Here is a 19,321-nt window from a genome sequence, read left to right as displayed (position 1 = left end):
ATCAGGTAACTTGGTGACTAAATTGGAACTTCTGGTACCTTGTTCTGGGATACCAAACTTAGAGGTGCTGACAGCACCCTTGGACTTTTAGAGGTAGAATGGCATATTCCAACTCTGCAATTTGTGACCTGTGAGACCTTGAGAAAATCATTTTATTTCCCTGAGTTTCTGTTTCCTTGCTTATTGATTGAACAAATTGGTCTAGATGATTTCTAAGGTTTCTTTCAGCTCTAAATTTATGATCGTCTTTGATTTTTCTTTCTCATCTTAACTAGCTCCTTCTCCACTCTCATCTCCAGTGGTCTCATAATGGTTCATCTAGCTAGGTTTCTCTATAGAACAGTTAGAACAGCTAATTCCATCCCTCCTCCACTCAAAAATGAAGACATTTTTCATGCAAGTGGCTTCAAACACAAACATTTCTAGTTCTAATTATGTTAGAAAACTTAGTGAAGCATTCTCAGTTCTGATGAGATCTTTGAGAATTTCTATCAGAAACATATGTGATTCAGTCATTAGCTGATATGAGCAAAGAATAGAGGATTATCAGCAATGAGATTCAAGAATGGAACTTGCCACTTCTAGGATTTCTGGTAGAAATGATATTCTTTGGAACTCTGTTTTATAAATTAGGATATGCATTGGTATATGGAACACAACAAAGTTTCATCAGAACATCTTGAAGCAACCTCATCTTGAAAAATAAAGGAACACCACTTACATATATGTGTGTATATATTTACATTTGGTAGGTTGGTTGGTTCTTGTCCTTTATTATCAAAGAAGATAAAAATGACACAACTATATTTGAAACAAATTATAATGTGACCGATACTGATCAGACCAATATGAACTTGGAATGCTCTACCACAGCTTGGGTACAAATAGTCCATGTGAACACCTGGGGTGGGTACTGTAAACTTATGTATGTCACATTGCCTTTGAGCCACTTCAATTCTGCCTTCCTGTATCGACAAAAAGAAAATCATAGTTAATTTTGATTGTATAGTTTTGTCTCTTTTCACCATTCTAAATAGATAGTCATATATTTGTATAACTTCCTTATTACCTTCTTCAAATTTTCCTACTTCACATTCATTTGAAAAAATAAGATTTCTATCTAATACTTAAAAGGGTACAGGAAATACCTAGGGTAAGAATTTTCATAATTCCATCTGGAATTATCCAAACTGCCAAAGTAAGTGAACTTATCTATAGAATTCAAAATTTCTCCATTTGCTGTAACAATCTTAAACTAGATTCCCAGTTTCACACTCAATATGTTTAAAGCTGAACTTATTTTCGTCCCCTTCCCCAGAGCACTCCCTCTTCCAAAGTTCACTGTTCTTTTAAAGGTATCACCAATCCCTACATTCTGCCAGATCAACCTCATTAACCTTAACTCCTCCCTCTACCTCACTTGACAGACTCATTCAGTTGTCCTATCTTGTTGTACTTTCATTGCATCTTTTACGTCTTAGCCCTTTCTCTCTATTTGCACATATTTAACCTTAATTCACACCCTTATTGCTTCCCACTAGATTTTTGCAATGGACTCCTATATGTTTTCCTTGACTCATATCTCTTTCCTCTTGAGTTCATCTTTGATTCTGTTACCAAAATGTCAATCTTAATATGTCACTTTCCTACTTAATAAAATCCAGAGGTTTCCTATTGCCTTTAGAGTCAAACTAACCTCTCCAGTTAGCTTTAAAATCCCCTTCAAAAATTTGCCTCATTGTATATCATTCCTCCAGAACTCCATGCTCCAGGTAAACTAACTTTCTCTCTGTTCATCTTACATAATCTCCAACTCCTACTTCTCAGCTCTTACACTGAATGTCCCTCATGACTGCAATATACTTTGGTGTCACTTCTTGCTCTTTAAGACAAAACTGAAGCACCATCTTCTTTATGAACACTTCTCAGTCTCAGCTACTAGTGCCCAGACTATATTATCTATTGAATAAGTGGAAAATTTAAAAATATCTATTTTGCCACTGTGACCAAAGGCAAATTGATTTCAACTAGGTTTGAATTGATAGCACAAACTGAGCACTGTCAATTTGAATCTCCTCCTATCATTTAGGAATGTATTTTGAATAGTGTTTTATTTTATTTTTTAAAAGACTATGCATGTATGTATGTTTCTAAAATCTCCTTGTGTTTTCCTTCCATATCCATTGTCCTTGTGTATAGCCAGGTAGCACAGTGGATAGAGTACTGGCCTTGGAGTCAGGAGGAGTCAGGCTCAAATCCAGCCTCAAACACTTGCTGTGTGACCTTGGGCAAGTCACTCAACCCTGACTGCCTCACATCTAGGGTCATCTCCAGTTGTCCTGATTCATATCTGACCACTAGATCTAGGTGACTTTGGAGGAGAAAATGAGGTTGGTGACTTAGAACAACCTCCTCACTGAAATTCAATTCATGTGCTTGTCATGGCATCAACTCCCTCATGTCATGGTCTTCTTCAAGAATGAAAGACAAATATCATGACCTTATATGTAAGAATTGTCCATTCATTATATTTGTACCCCTAATGCCTGGAAGATTTCCTTTAGACACTCACTAATACTTTTTAGATTTTAGAAATGATAATGAGTATGAAAACACACTCATTACAAATGGATGAATCAACCCCCATTATTCACGTGGGAACCTTCCCTCATAACAATGTCAGTTAATGACAGTGTCAGTTCTCTGTTCTCTAGCAATGATTTTATAAAAGTTTCTAGTATTATTTTCTAAAGTGATACACATAGCAGCATCTAATGTCAAATTGGTTATTAAATTCCATATTAGGGATGGAACTGGAGGGGCATGGCAGAGAACTTTATCTATTGGCATCCTACTGTACCACACATTTGAAACAAAAGGTTTGGTTATCTGAATAGGCAGCAAAGTATCTTTCATCTAAGTTCTTGTGGAAATATTATGAAGAAAAAGGAGGAGGAGGAGGAGAAGAGTAAGATGAAGAGAGGAAAAAAGGAAGGGAAGAAAAAAGAAAAAGAGAGGAAGGAAAGAAGGAATATAAAGGAGGAAAGATAGAAGGAAAAGGAGAAAAGGTGAAAAGGGAAGGGAGAAGGAGGAATAGTCAGTGCATTGCTCAAATTCATAAATTGTTGATAAAAACAAAAAGAAAAAGAAATAAGAGGCAGAGGAGAGGAAGGGGAAAAGGAAGAAATAAAGAAGGAAGGCAAAAAGGAAGAAGGGAAGGAGTGAGGGAGGGAGGAAGAAATGAAAAGAAAAGAAAAAAGGGAAGGAAGATAAGAGGTAGGGGAAAAAAGAAAGGAATAGGGAGAGGGGTTGGTTTTTAGATTGGGTTCATTTCTGATCTCACTTTACTTTTTTGACTTGAAACAATCAAATGCCAGAAAAGGTATCACATTTATGATTTTGAGTCCTCCCCATGATGTTTTGATAAGAAACACTGGATTTGCATGCTGAATTAGGAGATGAAGAATGACTTTATGGCATGCCCCTTCCCCCAGAGTAGCTTGCACACACCTGCCACTGGTTAATCTCTCTGTAAGTAACTGAGACCAGAGATGGGCTAGCTTTTCTTTCTGCTATCTCAGGAGTGGTTGGTGCAAAGTGAGCAATCCTGAACAGTAGCCATGGGTATTTTCTATCACTGCAGAGAATGATATAGGCAGCAAGAGATCAAAAGGACAGACACAGTTCCTGGGGCCCATTATAGGAAATAAAGAAGTCAAAGTCCTTTTAGGAAAACTATCAAGAGAAAAGAAAGGGGCATAACTACCCAATGTACCTAAGACGTATGGAGGAGGGATGCGACATATTCCTTCATTAAAGGACTAAGTTCACAGCCAAAACAGCCCTAACTAGGTCACTTTTACAGTTCTTTCTTTATCTGTCAATTTATGAATCTAGATTTTCAAGCTATTCATTTGTAAATATGATTTTTTTTTTTTGCTCTGTAGTTAGCTTTCTTTGGTATACTTTTGCTCCCCTCAAAAGTTAACTTTCCTTAGGACACAATTTTAGTGTGATCTTATCTGAAGACAGTGGCATGGATGTAATATTTATGTAGGGTTTTCTTGTTTGAAAGACATTTTAAATTTACATCAACACCGGAAGATAGGAGTCATATGTGTTATTATTCCCATTTTGCATATGAGAAAAGTCAGTTTCAAAGAAGTTAAATGATTCATTTATTAAGCAAAGCCATTTCTCTGATATGTGAGAATTAGATTTTTCCAAGGGTCCTTGACATCTAATTTCATGACTGTCTTCACCAAAAGACTTCCTTTTTGTCTTCACTTCCCTTCTTCCCTTGTGTTCTTACCTGAAGGAATCTGAAAGAGGCTAAGACCAGGCATTCAGAAGCAAGGATTTTGAGTGGACAATTAGTAACGATAAGGACTTCAGTTATTAAAGATGAAGAACTTTTAGGCTTGGAGTAAAGTCAAATCCACAAGTCCAAAAGAACCATCCAAATAGTGGGAAAACTTGGGGAGAAGTCTCCAAAGACACTCCAAGGTCATTTCCAAGTCTTCTCCATATTATTCAGATTTAATTCATCCTCCCACACTTTTACAACCTTGGACCCCAATGTTTATGATATCAATCTTTGATAATGGAGTATTTCTTTTTTAATCTTGTCAGGAATCAGGCCTCTTTACCACTTACCACTCATTTATACACTATGTCCCCCACCCCCTTTTAAAATCCTTTTCTGAGGATATGAACAGACAATTTTCAAATGAAGAAATTAAAGCTATATGTTATCATATGAAAAATGCTCCAAATTGTTATTGATTAGAGAAATTCAAATTAAAACAACTATGAAGCACAACCTCATACCTATCAGATTGACTAAGATGACAAAAAGGGAAAACGATCAGTGTTGGAGAGATTGTGGGAGAATTGGGACATTAATGCATTGTTAGTGCTGTTGTGAACTAATCTAACCATACTGGAGAGCAATATAGAACTATTCCCAAAGAATAATAAAACTGATCATACCCTTTGACCCAGCAATATCAATACCAGGCCTATATCCAGAAGAAATCCTATAAAATGGAAAAAGTCCCAAATGCTCTAAAATATTCTTAGCAACTCTTTTTTGTAGTGGTAAAGAATTGAAATTGAAGGGGTGCCCATCGATTGGGGAATGGTCAAACAAGTTATTGTACATGAATGCTATGGAATACTATTGATCTATAAGAAACCATGACTGGCCAGATTCTAGATAGCATGGAACGAATTATAGGATCTGATGCTGAGCAAAGGGAGCAGGCCCAAGAGAATAGTGTACATGAACAACAACATGTTAAACACAAATGTGTACGTACAATATTTGTCAGACTGTTTGCCACTGAAAGGAGGGGAATAGGAAGGCAGAGAGGCAGGAAATTATGTAACTTAAAATATGCAAATGCATTTGGATGAATGTTGGAAAACTTTCATAACATGTAATTGGAAAAATAAAATAAAATATCAATTAAAAAATTAAAAAATAAAATTTTACTTTGAGAGCCAGAATTGTCTTACTTGTTTCTATTTATATTTCCAGTTTCTAACACACTGTATTTAATAAATTCTCTCTCCCTTCTCCCCCACCTCTCCTTCCCCATCTCCTCCTCCTCCTCCTCCTCCCCCATCTCTCCTTCCTTCCCCCCCTCCTTCTCCTTCCATCTCTCTGTGTCTCTGTCTCTATATCCCTCTGCATGTGTCTGTTTGTTTCTCATTCTCTCTCTGGCTTTAGACTTGTTCCATTGATTCAGAAGAGTCAGACAGGGCTAAACATCCTTCACAAAGGCAGAGATGGTTTAGCATTCAATATTACAGAACAAACTGGAGAGAAAGGTTACGAATAGTTAGAGAGAACAGACATCTCAGAGTCTGACTTCCAACAGGTAGGTACACAGAACTAGCACAAGAGGAATATAAACACCCACTGCTAGGCAGAAGCAATTTGCTCAGGTCATCTCTACTATGCTTTGTGTGGGCAGATCGGGGCTGGAAAGTACCTTCTGCCAGTCAGGGTCTCTGGATCTATAGCTTATGACTTTGGGAGAGTCAATGTAAAGGAATGCAAACCACACAGAGCTTCTTCATGACCTTAGGTCTAGACACCTCACCTTATCCCAATATATGCATTTGAAATCAATGAGATCTGGGTTGGAATCTCAGTTCTGACACCTTTCATCAAGGTGTGGCTCGTGGCAAAACACTTAATCCTTTAGACATTTATTTTCCTCATCTTTCAAAAGGAAATAATATTTCTACCATGTATTTCATAGAGCTATTGTAAGAAAAATGTTTTATAACTATGATAACAGATAGAGCTGTATAGAAATATGTCGTAGATTTTAGAAAAGCTTGGAAAGACTTACATGAACAGATGCTGAGTAGAGTGAGCAAAATCAGGAGGAAATTGTACACCTTAACAGCAACATTGTGCAGTGTTCAACTATGATAGACTTAGCTCCTCTCAGCAATAAAGTGATCAAAGATAATTCTAAAAGATCTGTGATGGAAAATACCATCCACATCCAGAGAAAGAACTATGGAATCTCAATGTAGATCAAAGCATACCATTTTTACCTTTTTAAATTTTGCTCTTTGTTGTTTCCTTCTTTTGTTTTTCTCCCCGTTTTTGTTCGGATTCTTCATTCATGCTTAACTATTGTATAAATATAAGTAACATGATTATACATTTATAACCTATATCAAATTACTTGTTATCCTAGCATGGGAGGAGGAAAGGATGAGAGGCAAAAAAATTACAAAAATGAATTTTGAAAATGACCTTTATATTAATTGAAAAAAATAAATGCCAAATAAAATAAAACAAATTATCTTTTAAAAAAAGGAATGTAAACCAGACTAATAAGAGGAAGGGAAGGATGTATTCAGTGCAATTGTGATTACTGAGTAATTCAAATAAAATAAAGCAAAATAAAAATATCTGTAACAATGTAAGGCTTTACATAATTTTGAGAATAAAATGCTTCCTTCCTAAGAATGAGAGATCAAAATTCCCATGACACATATGTATGTGGTAGATAATTAAGGATCCTATTTTCCATTTAGGGAAACTGAGTTTCAAAGACAAAATAACTTCTACAGATTCTGGTACCTCAGGGATTTTGGACAATTTGTGGTTCAGTATTCCAGTTTATGGAACATGCTCTCATTTAGTTAAAGGGGAATGACAATTAAATTCAGCATGCTTATAAAAAAGAAAGAAATATACAGAGATAATTAATTAATAAGGGAATCTTTTGTTCACCCTCAAGTTTTCCTTTAATTTTCTGATAGCAAGTGTAGCAGACAGCCGTCCATGTCTTCATTACCTTGACAATGTTGTTACAATTGAGCAATGATCTTTCACAATCCACATTGCAAACCAACATTTTCTGAATTAAATGCCTCTCTACACTGTCTCTGCGTGTTCTGAAAGTTCTCATTCTGCATATACTATTTTCTAAAATGAGAAAGGGATCCTTAAGTCATTTTGGAATGGAAATAAATAAGTTACATGATTTGGGGCTGAATACCATTTTGCTCAACTTTAATGAATAAGCTAGTTTTTTTTAAAAATCATTTTATTAACATCCCAGATTCATTCTCAGTTTGGAATTATGCCTCTGGCTATGGTAGATGATAGCGAAAAGCAAGTTACCCCAAAGTTCATGGATAGTAATTGCTTTTTCATGGGTTTAAAAAGGAAAAATATAATTTCCCCCCTCTCCCAAATTTCCTTCAATTACTTGTGATGGTGAAAAAAACCAGTTGGAAATGAATAAGTTTCATCAGCTTCATATTTCTTTAGAAATTGGGTTGAGTTTATGAGCAATTTAATCCCTTTGTTTTCAGTGAGTATTTATGAGAACCAATCCTGAGGTTATGAAACATGTCACTAATTAGTCTTTCTCGTTCTTTTATTAACATGGATTATAGAATTGATCTAATCACTAAACCAGCCCAAAGCAACAATTTAAATTCATGGGACCACAATGACAGCAATATATGTTATTTCTGGAGCTGTAACTAACATAAGGTGAATGGAACTTTTCAACAGGGAACCAACATCTGTGAGGTGCATGGTTTCTTCCTGTAGTAACTGTTATTTCACCATACCCTATCTTGTGGCTCAGTTCTACTGCTGATATCCTACAATTGCTCCAGATTATAGCAATAGTATCACTTCCTTACAAGATGCATTATTTTGGGACCAGTCTTACAGATTTCACCTTCCACTGTCACTTTCCATTGAACTTGCCATATTCCCCCACACACACACACATACACATACACACACACACACACACAAGCAAGCATGCACGCATGCATGCATACAAACACAGATGCACACACACAAACACATTCACACATTTTTGATTTAGAAGAAAGTATTTCTATTACTGGTCACATCTTACCATTAGGTGGTAGTGATTCATAGGTTAATGAACAGGCAATAGGATCAGAATTTGTGAAATTTTCTCATTAGATCAGTGATCAGAAGCAAAATGGAAGCTATAAGCACTGAACACATAAGAAATACCAGAGTCAGGCTGAGCACCACCATAAGCTGACAAATTTGGGAAACTATAAGAATTTATGACAAAAGCTCAAGAGGAACCAACACGGCAGGTAATGGAGTAATCCTTTGCTATACTTGGCTTCATCCAGCATGTCATCCTTGGGATGGTAGAATTGTAAGTAGTATGTCACAGGCTTTGTCACATAGTAATACATCATTAAAAAAACATATTTAGACACAAAACTGCCCTAGAGTAGTTTGTAACTGACCAGCACCTTTTGAAAATTTACATAGCTTTTGGAAAACTGGCAAAAGAGGAGGAAACTTTTTTAAAAGTTTCATTAATATTCATTTTTACATCACAGTGATTTCTAAAAATAAATACTTCCTGTACAAACCCCCCAAAATAAACTTTTCTTTATAACAAACAAAAATAGTGAAGTAAAAAGCAAATACCTAATACAATGATTGTATCTGATAATGCATACAATATTCTGTACCAGTAGACCTTCACTTTTAGCCAAGAGAAAAAAGGATTACTTCTTTATCTCTTTTCTAGGATAATCGTTATGTTTTTAATCATTTCCTTAGAGTTCCAACTTTCTCATAGTAATCTTTTAATTTACATTGTTGAAGTCATTGTTGAAGGTTCTGTTTATTTCTTTCTATATCAGTTCATATAAATCTTCCCATGCTTCTTTGAATTCTACATTTTTCTTTCATTTATTTTTGATTTTTTGTTTATGGTAGATCTTTCTATATATACTGAGCAGTCATTGTGTTTATTGTTGTCTTGGCTCTGTTTATTTCACACTATGTCAGTTTATATAGTTCCTTCCATACTTCTCTGCATTCATTATATACATCATTTCTTAACAGCACATTAATATTCCATTACAACAATGTACCACAATTATATAACCTTGAAAGACTTGCATGAATTGATGCTAAGTGAGATGAGTGGAACCAGAGGAACATTATATATTAATAGAAGCATTGTGTGATGATCAGCTATGATGGACTTGCTCTTCTCAGCAGTATAATAATCAAAGACAATTCTAAAATATTTGTAATGGAAAATATCATCCACATTCAGAGAAGGAAGTGTGGAATCCAAATGCAGACCAACTATACTATTTTCAGTTTTTAAAATTTGTTTTATGATTTATGTTTTTCTCCCTCTCATTATTTCCTTTATGTTCTGATTCTTCTTATACAACTATTAATATGAAAATATGTTTAACATATAAAGTAAAACTTATATAAAATTATTCTCTATCTAGGGGAGGGAAAGAGAAAAATATAGGACTCAAAAGCTTACCAAAAATAATTATTGAAAACAATTTTACATGTAGTTTGAAAAATAAATACATTTATTTTAAAAAAGTCTGAAAAAATAGTCTAGTATTTTCTTTGTCTTTTGCTCAAACTATAATACCTCCTTCACCCCCACCCCTCAACTGATTTCTTATATGCCTTCATTAATATGAATAAAAACAAAATATTCCTGGGTCCTGGCTACCCTATCATAGTATTCCAGAACTTGATAAAACTGATTATTTGAATTTTTTATTTTTGATTTGCTATCATTGTTTAAAGCCCCATGTCATTTTAAGAAGTTCTATGCAGTGTTAATTTTAAAAAGCAACTTATACTGACAAGACTGTAATGGCATTATCTGCTTGAAGGAGTAATAACTGTTTTCCTCAAGCTGGTTTTAAATCAAGAGCATTAAGTAAAGTTTAAGCTCCATGTAATTTCAAATGCCAAACATTATAGCCATGAAAAATGGGCTTTATAATAGAAATGACAACTGATCTTCATCTGTAACAGATACGGCAGACTAACTTTCTGTGCTTGTAGAATTCACTACAATCTGTTGAGTAAGATAAAGCTTGAGGGACTCTAGAAAAGAAGCATTTCAATCAATCTACCCCAAAATATTAGCTGTCTACTGGGGGTCTTCATGTACACTATGCTGATTTCCAACCTCTGTGCTTTTGTTTCCATGGGTTCTCTCCTCCCTTTCCCTTACATAAATTGACTTCCATCATCCTCTCTGCTTATGGAAATCCAGGCTCTCTGATCAGCAGATATTCAACTTTTTGCCTTATAGTACTTTTTTAAGATGGGGAAAAGTAGCTAGAGTGCCATGCCAGGAGTCAGGAAGACTCATCCTTCTGAGTTCATATCTGGATTCAGACACTTGCTTACTACTCTTTGACACTGGACTAATCACTTAGCCCTGTTTGACTCAGTTTCCTCATCTTTTAAATGAACTAGAGAAAGAAATGACAAACTACTTTAGTATCTTTGCCAAGAAAACCCCATATGGGTTCATGAAGAGTCAGACATAACTGAACAACTGAACAACAAAAAATTCATGAAGATGTTTTATTTTAGCTCCATGTGGCTACCCCACTAGAACCAACATGTCCTTTAACCACAGAAAGAACTCTACATGTTTGTTGAATAAATTAGGCAAGTTGCAGACTGCTATAATCCACTTTCTTAGAATTTTTAACCATTCGGTCAACAAGCATTTATGAGACTCTTACTCAGACAAGACCTAAGAAAGAGAGGGGGATACAGGAAAGAGGGGATTAAAAAGAAAGGTTTAAAACAGCCCTTATCCTGAAGGAGCTTCCATGTCTTTGGGGTGGGGGAAGAGAGGTGATACCAGGCAAATAACTATGTACATGTAAGATAATGGATGATAATTAGAAGGGGTTTGGCTAAAGTCTGGGAAAGCCCTCCCGCAGAGGTGGAATTTGAATTGTCTTAAAAAAAACTGTGAAGGTAGGAATTGGAAGTGACCAGAAAGAGACTTCCAGAAATGGACTGAGATTACCAAAACAATGAAATTAAGTGGTTTGCCCCTTAGTGACCCAGAAGGTGTTAGATGGAGGATTCAAACCATGGACTCCAGATTTTAAATCTAACTAAAAGTCTGACTTGTTGTTCTAAGACTAGGTCATAAAAATCACATATTCAGAACATTTTTTCAAAAGAAAAGAAAAATCTAATTCATATAGATCCACTCACTTGAGGAACTCCAGTAAACAAATGGGTGTGCTTTACAAAAAAAAAAAAATCTGGAAAATTAGAGAGGGAATGAGAAAGTGAGAAAGACAGAGACAGAAGAGCCAGAGACAAAGGTTTTGCTATGAAATAAATGTAATGAGAAAAAAACCATATGGGAGAGGGTAAGTATAATGAAGGGAGATAATCATGAGAAAAATGGTTAGAATACCAACTCAATTTAAAGGACAGTTAGCTTGAAGACATGATAACATGATGCAAATAATAAACAGAACAATCTTCTTGTATAGTGTCACCTCATTAGGCAGAACATTAAATAACTTGGTAAATTTGGGATTATCTAAATTGTGCAAAGGCATTCTTTTCCTTAAAAGGGATCTGCATGACTTCCCCTAATTACATGCAAGTATAGAGCAGAACCCAAGGGACCAGGAAGGTCAAATCTGTACAGCAGAGAGGTCAGGTCTTAGAGTTTCAACTACAAACTTCATGAAACTAGTATTTCCTCCAGAAAACAGTATGTGTGTGAGGGGGAAGGAATTGTTATTTAAAGACCTTATGGAGAGGTCAATGGTGAGGGACCAGCAGGAGATAAGGCGCAAGACAATTTGAAGCATGATCCCTTTGATCTACCAGCTCTTTTGGCACCCAGAGAAGCCAAGGGATGTATGTGTGTCTCTCTCTCTGGAAGCTGTCTTCAGAGGGGTTAAAGGAGTCTTTCTCCAGGGTGCTGCCTCAAGGAATGTGTGAACCTCTGTGCTTGGATTCCAGAGCCTTGCAAGATAAAATGTGAAGAACACCAGTCCTGTGAGGCCATGGCCACCTGGAAGTGCGTTATGAAAGGACTCATGAATATATCCCTCTAATAGGTAGCATCATCTTTTCAATGCTTCCCCCCCCCATGCTATTTTTAGAGACTACCTTTGGATGGTCTGTAGAAAAGTCAGAGATATCAAAGAGAATAGTGAAATCCTCCTGTATAATAAGAAACCAGAAAGTTACTTTCAGTGAAAATCCAAGAGGATTGGAATAGAAAGATAATTTATATTCTTTTATAAATGAGATGTCAAAATGTGATGGTCTTTAATTCCAAGCTGTTGGGTTTTTTTAATCTTTTGGGTAAGACAGATTATTTCATATTATTACTACAGTATTGTAAATGAAAACACTCTGACACTCAGGCTGATTGAAATGACCGATCCTGGTCTGAGATAAGAGGAAGAAACTTATCCTGCTCCTCTCAGCAGAGATGTAGGAGAATACTGGTATGAAAGTCTAGCTATCCTGTCAGATTGAATGGCTTTGTCAGTAGGAATCTGTGTGTTAGAAAGGATGATTCCATGTGGGAAGTTTATTTGAAAATGATTCTAATGTTTAATTGTGTAAATAAGTTATGAATCGGAACATGTTTTAAAAAAGGAAAAGAAATCCACAACTGTGTGATGCTAAAGTCAAAATGAGATAGAATTCACGAGACAGTTCCTTCTTTTAATATTTTAGTTAGATTAATAAGACATATGAAAATAGCTCTAATTTTAAAATAGAACATAGTAAATACCTGGAAGAGTTAGAAACCATACACTATGACTTCTTTCAATTGTTTTAAGGAACTTTATGTAAAAAAGAATATAGCAATTTTCAATGTTTTATAAAGAGGTAAAATAAAAGATCTGATCTGGTGACTCATTAAAGAAAATTTTTAGGGGTTAGTATTAGTATTATTAATATAGGAAGCAATAAAGTGCTATAGTGGATTGAATACTGGACCTGCAGTCAGGAAGACTTAAGTTCAAATCCTGCCTCAGACATTTACTAACTGTGTGGCCCTGGGAAGGTCTCCTTGTTCAGAACATTTTTTCAAAAGAAAAAAAAACAAAAGAAAAATTCAACTCAAATATATCCACCAACTTGAGGAGCTCCTGCAAATAAATTATGTTGTTTTTTTGATCTTTTGAGTAGGACAGATTATTTCATATTACTACTACAGTATTGTAAATGAAAACACTGTGATACTCAGACTGATTGAAATGACTGATCCTGATCTGAGATAAGAGGAAGAAACTTATCTGCTTTCAGCAAATATGTGGAAGAATACAGATGTTGAACCCTATTTGCCTTTATTTCCTCATCTGTAAAGTGAGCTGACAGAAGTCACAAACCATTTCATATCTTTTCCAAGAAAACCCCATACAGGGTTACAAAGATTCAGACGAGACTGAATAACAACAGTATTACAGTACTTAGGAATCTAGTACTCTTGCCATCTCATGGAACTCCTTAGTTTCATGAAAATGTTCACATTTTTCATATTTGTCTTCTAACTACTTTCTCCAAAAAAATCTGAAGTTCAGCAAAAATCTCATGTTTATGAGGAAAGAGGAGACATCTACCAAGTTGAAGAAGTATCATGATGACACTACAGCTCCCTTGGAATGTTCATTTTGTAATATTTGTTATTTCAATGATTTTGTAAGGACACTAAGGTGATCTAGACCAATCTCCTGTCCCTTATAGGAATCCCTTCTAGAACATTCCTAATAGATGGTTATCGAGCCTCTGTTCAAATAGAGGAACAGATTGCATTGTTTAGTGAAGCACCTTGATGAACAACTGTCTCATTGTGATAATTCTCTCAGGGTCTGAACCCTTCTCATCTTAGAATATCTAACCAGCCCCTGACTCTCTCAATCTGGAACATTTTTCTGTCAGGCCCATCCTCTTCTCCCACTGGTAGCTTCCTTCTGGAGTCTCCATTTTGTGGGAAATCCCAAACTGAACTTCATTGCCCTCCCAGCCATGATTCTGTACTTAAAAATCATGTAATTCTTCCTCCCTCCAAACCAGAACTGGCTAAAATAATTCAAATGTAGTCTGACCAACTTTAGTGTTTTTTTTACCCAAAACATAGGTGACTATTCTGTATACAATCTCTAAGAGACTCTATTTCCTCTCCATTCCCAGCTATTATCACCATCATCACTCCCTTCATTGTCCTTTTCCCAACACACACACACACACACACACATTTACACCTAAATTGGGGGGAGACCAGTGCCTCTGTGGTGCTCATAACATCATAGTGAACTGGGAATACTTACCCTGACCCTAAGATTCCATCAATACTTCAAGGAAGATTAGAATCCTGTTCTATTAGAATTGCTTTTCTGTATTTCCTTCTTTTATAGCAAAACTCTCAATAGAAAGGACCCAGAGAACAGGTAGCATCACTACAGAATAGATGGTCAACAAATCAGAGGATAAGAAGGTGGGTTGCATGTTTTTCCACCTCTCAATAATCTATCATTGGACCTGTTTCCAATAAAACCACACCTATTCTTCATCCTTTATAGCTCAATGCTCTCTCACTTCCACTTTGCAGCTGTGTAAACCTCCCACCTTTTGCTTTATGAGCAAGTATTAGCAACTCAATGAAGTTATAAAATATCCCAACCTTAGCAATTGTGGTAAGTGCAATTACAAAACACCTCCTCAACTCTCACCAGCTAAACTGCCATGATCAAAAAAGTCTGGAAATCTGTGATCTAGAGAAATAATGATTGACATGCATTGGTTAGTCATGGAATTCTTGGAAGAGCTCTCTCTCTCTCTCTCTCTCTCTCTCTCTCTCTCTCTCTCTCCATATATATATATATATATATATATATATATATATATAAATATATATATACGTATATATATATGTGTGTGTATATATAATATATGTATAATATATACAATTATATACACATATACATAGATATCTTACTTGCTTATGACAAGCTAGGAAAGAGAAAAAAAAGTACTAGAAATTCTTCTTAAATCAAACTTAACCACTCTCCTTTCTCACCCACATCACCTTCACACAAATAGTGGGGACATGAGGAAAACTGATCTAAAAAACAAGTAAGAAGAAAAGGAGGAAAGAAGAAGGAAAGAAGTTGTAGAGGGCATCCCAGAATAGAGTTTTAATTCTCAAAAATGGTGCAATGATCTTCAAGTTCTCCTTTTTCCTCCCCTCAAAGGGTGCTAATATCATTTCCCTTCCACCCATCCCATATCAAATTCTGGCACACATCTATGAAAATCCTGGAAATTAGAATAAAAGAGACATATCAGATATTTTGAAGCATTTGAAATCACTGGAAGATATTGCAGCTAGCTATTTTAATACTATTTATCTCCAAACTGTGACTCATTAACATAAATAAGATTCTTTCCCCAAGGGGGAAAAACTAGTTAATTGCACCGCTCACCCCCAGCATAGTTTTAAAATGTTTACTTGTATTTCTTTGTATAAGCATGAAAGTAAGTGTGTGGGGGCATGTTTATAAGTTTAGCAATGCATAAGTAAACTCTGGTTTGACACTGATAAAGGTCATATGAAAATAATCACTGAAACTGTGGCCTAAATAACAAACAGGATCTTTTTACTGCTGTTCTTCTTTTTTCTCCTTCCTCAAAAAATGCCTCACTGAATTTACAAAAAAGAAAAAAAACAAAGCAAACCAAACCAAAAAACCCTATGTAACAGAAAGATGTACAAAATATTCAGAAATCTTGAATGAAGTAGTATGTCATTGTTCTATATGACTCACAATCTATGAAGATGAAGTGTTATAAGGCAGCAGACCTGGGTTCTGGTCTGGTTGATAAACATTTTATCATAGGAAAGTTATAATGAGCTTGCTCAGTGTTCAGAAGCAAAGTAAACTTCCTTGGTCCTTATTATCAAAGGTAATGTCTTGACTTGTACATGGATTAAAGTGAGGCAGGACTGTACAACATCATCATCATTCTCCTGAGTCTCAAATTCTATTGGCAAGACAAATGTCAAGATGACTGACAATTCTCTAGTGGGTGACTTTGGCCTTTCTAAATTGAGGTCTTTGCCAGGTCTTAATTTATCTGAGGCAGCTCATTCAATGATTAAGGGCTAGGTCAGAATTAAATAAAAAAAATGACTACTTACCATTCCCCAAAATATCAATCTGGGAAGGGAAGAGCCTCAGTGTTTCTATATGGAACAGAAATAAATTGTTGTTTATATTAATCTTAAGTTATTAAAACCTAAACAATGAGTAATAGAGCTTGGGTTGGAAGTTTATTGTCCATTCATTAAAAAGTCAAGGTGATTTGGGTTTCAAAGCTTAATCAATTAGCTCTATTTGAGTCAAATTGACTTTTAAAAAAACTGTTTATTCAGAGCTATAGTTCAAGAAACCATGAATGAAAACTACTCAGGACAACAAATTTGAAAACAGAATAATTAAAAAAATAAGTAAAGTAGCAATTTTTAAATCTAAAGTTCCCAAACTCCAAAATATTTTACAAAATATAAGCAATAAGCAATTAAAAATTATATTCCTATGGACAGAGTATCCACATGTAAGTGTATGTCAAGAGAGAGAGAGAGAGAGCAACCATGTATGGTAAGGGAAGGAGATGTAAGGGGAAGATTAGCAGAATTCTCCAATTAAAATTCGCAAGTTGACTCCTCAGAGGGTAGCATAGATAGAATGATAAAGATAGGTAATACAAAAATGTTCTCCTAAAAACCTGGTTCACTCATTCACATATACAGTATTCATGGGAGGAGTAAATTTAAACTTAGAGCATAATAGAAGTGAAATACTTGTGAAAGAAATGTGTGACAAAGGTTTAACCCATAATACCTACTCTGAAATCCTTCTCTCTCTGTAGGGTACAAGTCAAGACATCACTCCTGAGATAGCATCTTTCCTCTTTGAGAACAAAGGATAAACAATGATAAACTCATTGATGGTGCATTTCTAGAGTGAGACACTATCTTCTAGTGGTTAGAACAAGGAGCAGAATGCAAATTTCCTGAGTTCATCCATACTGAAACTCAGATTTTAACCTTTGACAGGTAAGTCACCTTACCCTGCCTGAGCCTTAGTTTCTTTATCTGTAAAATGAAAGTGTCAAATTATAAAATATCTAAGATCTCTTCCAATTCAAAGAGTCTATGGTAACATTTGGGCTATTGTGTATAATTCTGAATGTTGCATTTTAGGAAAGCCATTGACAAACCAAAACAGTGACAAAAAATTGACAAACCAAATTACTTCCCACCAGAATGGTGAGAAGATTGTAGTCTATTTCATATGATGATCAGTGGAAGGAACTAAGCATTTATAATCTGGAGGAAGGAAGACATAGTAGTGACAGTTTATTCATCTTCACGCATTTGAAAGTAGAATTTGTAGCTGGCCCTGGGACACAAAATTAGATGATATGGGTGAACACGAAAGATAGGTTGTTAATTCCATATACTTGATGGATGCCGAACCCTTCCCTCCACCTCCATAGCAGACTCAGCTACCATGTCTGTTGACTACATGAGAACATTAGAGGTCAATTTATAGCCACATATGACTCATGTACATATCTAGTGAAATTATACTAATAGGCTGCTGAGCCAAAAGAACTTGACCCAAGGAACCTTTTGAGAAAAGAGGAGGCAGGTTCTGCTTGGTTTCTCCCTAGCTCCAAGACAACAAGACGTAATACCAGTAAAGGAAGAGAAAAGGTAATACAAATAGGTAATGCAAACTGTTCTCCTAAAAACCTGGTTCACTCATTCACACACACAGACATACACACACAATATTTCTCTAAAATCTGGGTATCTGAAAATTTTTATCCATATTACACTTAAGGATAAAGAACTTAGATAGTTGAATCTGGACCAGGGTCTTTCTCTTTGAGTTTTCTGATTTTTAGAATGTCTGAGGTTTCAGCAAAGGAAAGAACTGGCTTGTAACTTGGATAGCACAACTGGAATGATTGCAATTACAACAGCTGTAGCAATTGTAGGATTGAGCTTTTGACAAGAAAATCATTGGGATTGGAAAGTTCCAGAAAAATCAGACTGACTTGATTGATCAGGACAATGTCCAGGGTGGAGATAAAAATGTGAAAATGGCTAAACAGCAGCCTTGCAGGAATTATTTGGTATTCTAATAAAGCTTGAATGCTGTTCTCCTAGCTGATTGCTAGTAGTAACAAATAAGCTACCACAATCTGTTTTGATCATTCTGTTAATCATGCCATGATTCTTTTATGCCAGTCTTTGTGTAGGAATAAATCACCTGTCCTATCTCTATTTCTTGTTTTCACTTATTGCCTCTTTAAATTTTTTTCCCTTTTGTGGGAAAACCCAAGGTTAAACCCCAGACTAGAATTGTTAGAATAGCCAGGTTGAAGGTCTTGTACTGATGAATATGAGAATGAAAAATCTACTTCTCCCAATTGGGAGTCAATTAATAGTTGAATCCAGGCAAACTGAAATGATTAGATAGCTTCTATGCTAGATGAGGTAAAAACTTCCTAGTAATTAGAGCTATCCCAAAGTAGAATGAGCTGTTTCCAGAGGTAGTAAATGTGCCAGCACTGGGGATCTTCAAATGGAGGCTAGATAGACACTTCCAAGGTTTGCTGTAATGGAATTCCTCTTCACATATGAACTGAATTAGCTGACCTCTGAGGGCCCTATAGACCCAAACTCTATAGACTCCTGAGTCAAACTTTTTCTGTAAGCTCTTTCTATATTGGTACAGGGCATGGTCATGCTGATAAGACTCTATTCAATGCATCAACTTGAGGGGCTCATAAGGACTTCATCTTCTAGGAGTGATGGGGGAAAAATAGCCACATCTTTCCCGAGTAGTTTAAACAGCAATGGGCTAGCTTCCAAAGATTTTGAACCTCACTCTATTTAGGTGTCCAGAAGGTTGTGAG

At 35.7% G+C, this 19,321-nt stretch overlaps 1 long non-coding RNA gene across 1 annotated transcript in view; it reads left to right on the top strand.

Annotated features, from left to right (window-relative positions):
- Positions 1-19,321, top strand: part of LOC141521205 (uncharacterized) — a 56,195-nt gene that overhangs the window by 30,437 nt on the left and 6,437 nt on the right. Inside the window, exon 2 of the long non-coding RNA XR_012477866.1 lies at positions 17,261-17,447. This is a non-coding gene — a long non-coding RNA (uncharacterized LOC141521205). The remainder of the gene's footprint in view (positions 1-17,260; positions 17,448-19,321) is intronic.

Source organism: Macrotis lagotis, chromosome 4 (assembly GCF_037893015.1).
Source record: "Macrotis lagotis isolate mMagLag1 chromosome 4, bilby.v1.9.chrom.fasta, whole genome shotgun sequence".
NCBI lineage: Eukaryota > Metazoa > Chordata > Mammalia > Peramelemorphia > Peramelidae > Macrotis > Macrotis lagotis.
This window is presented reverse-complemented; position numbering and strand designations above follow the sequence as displayed.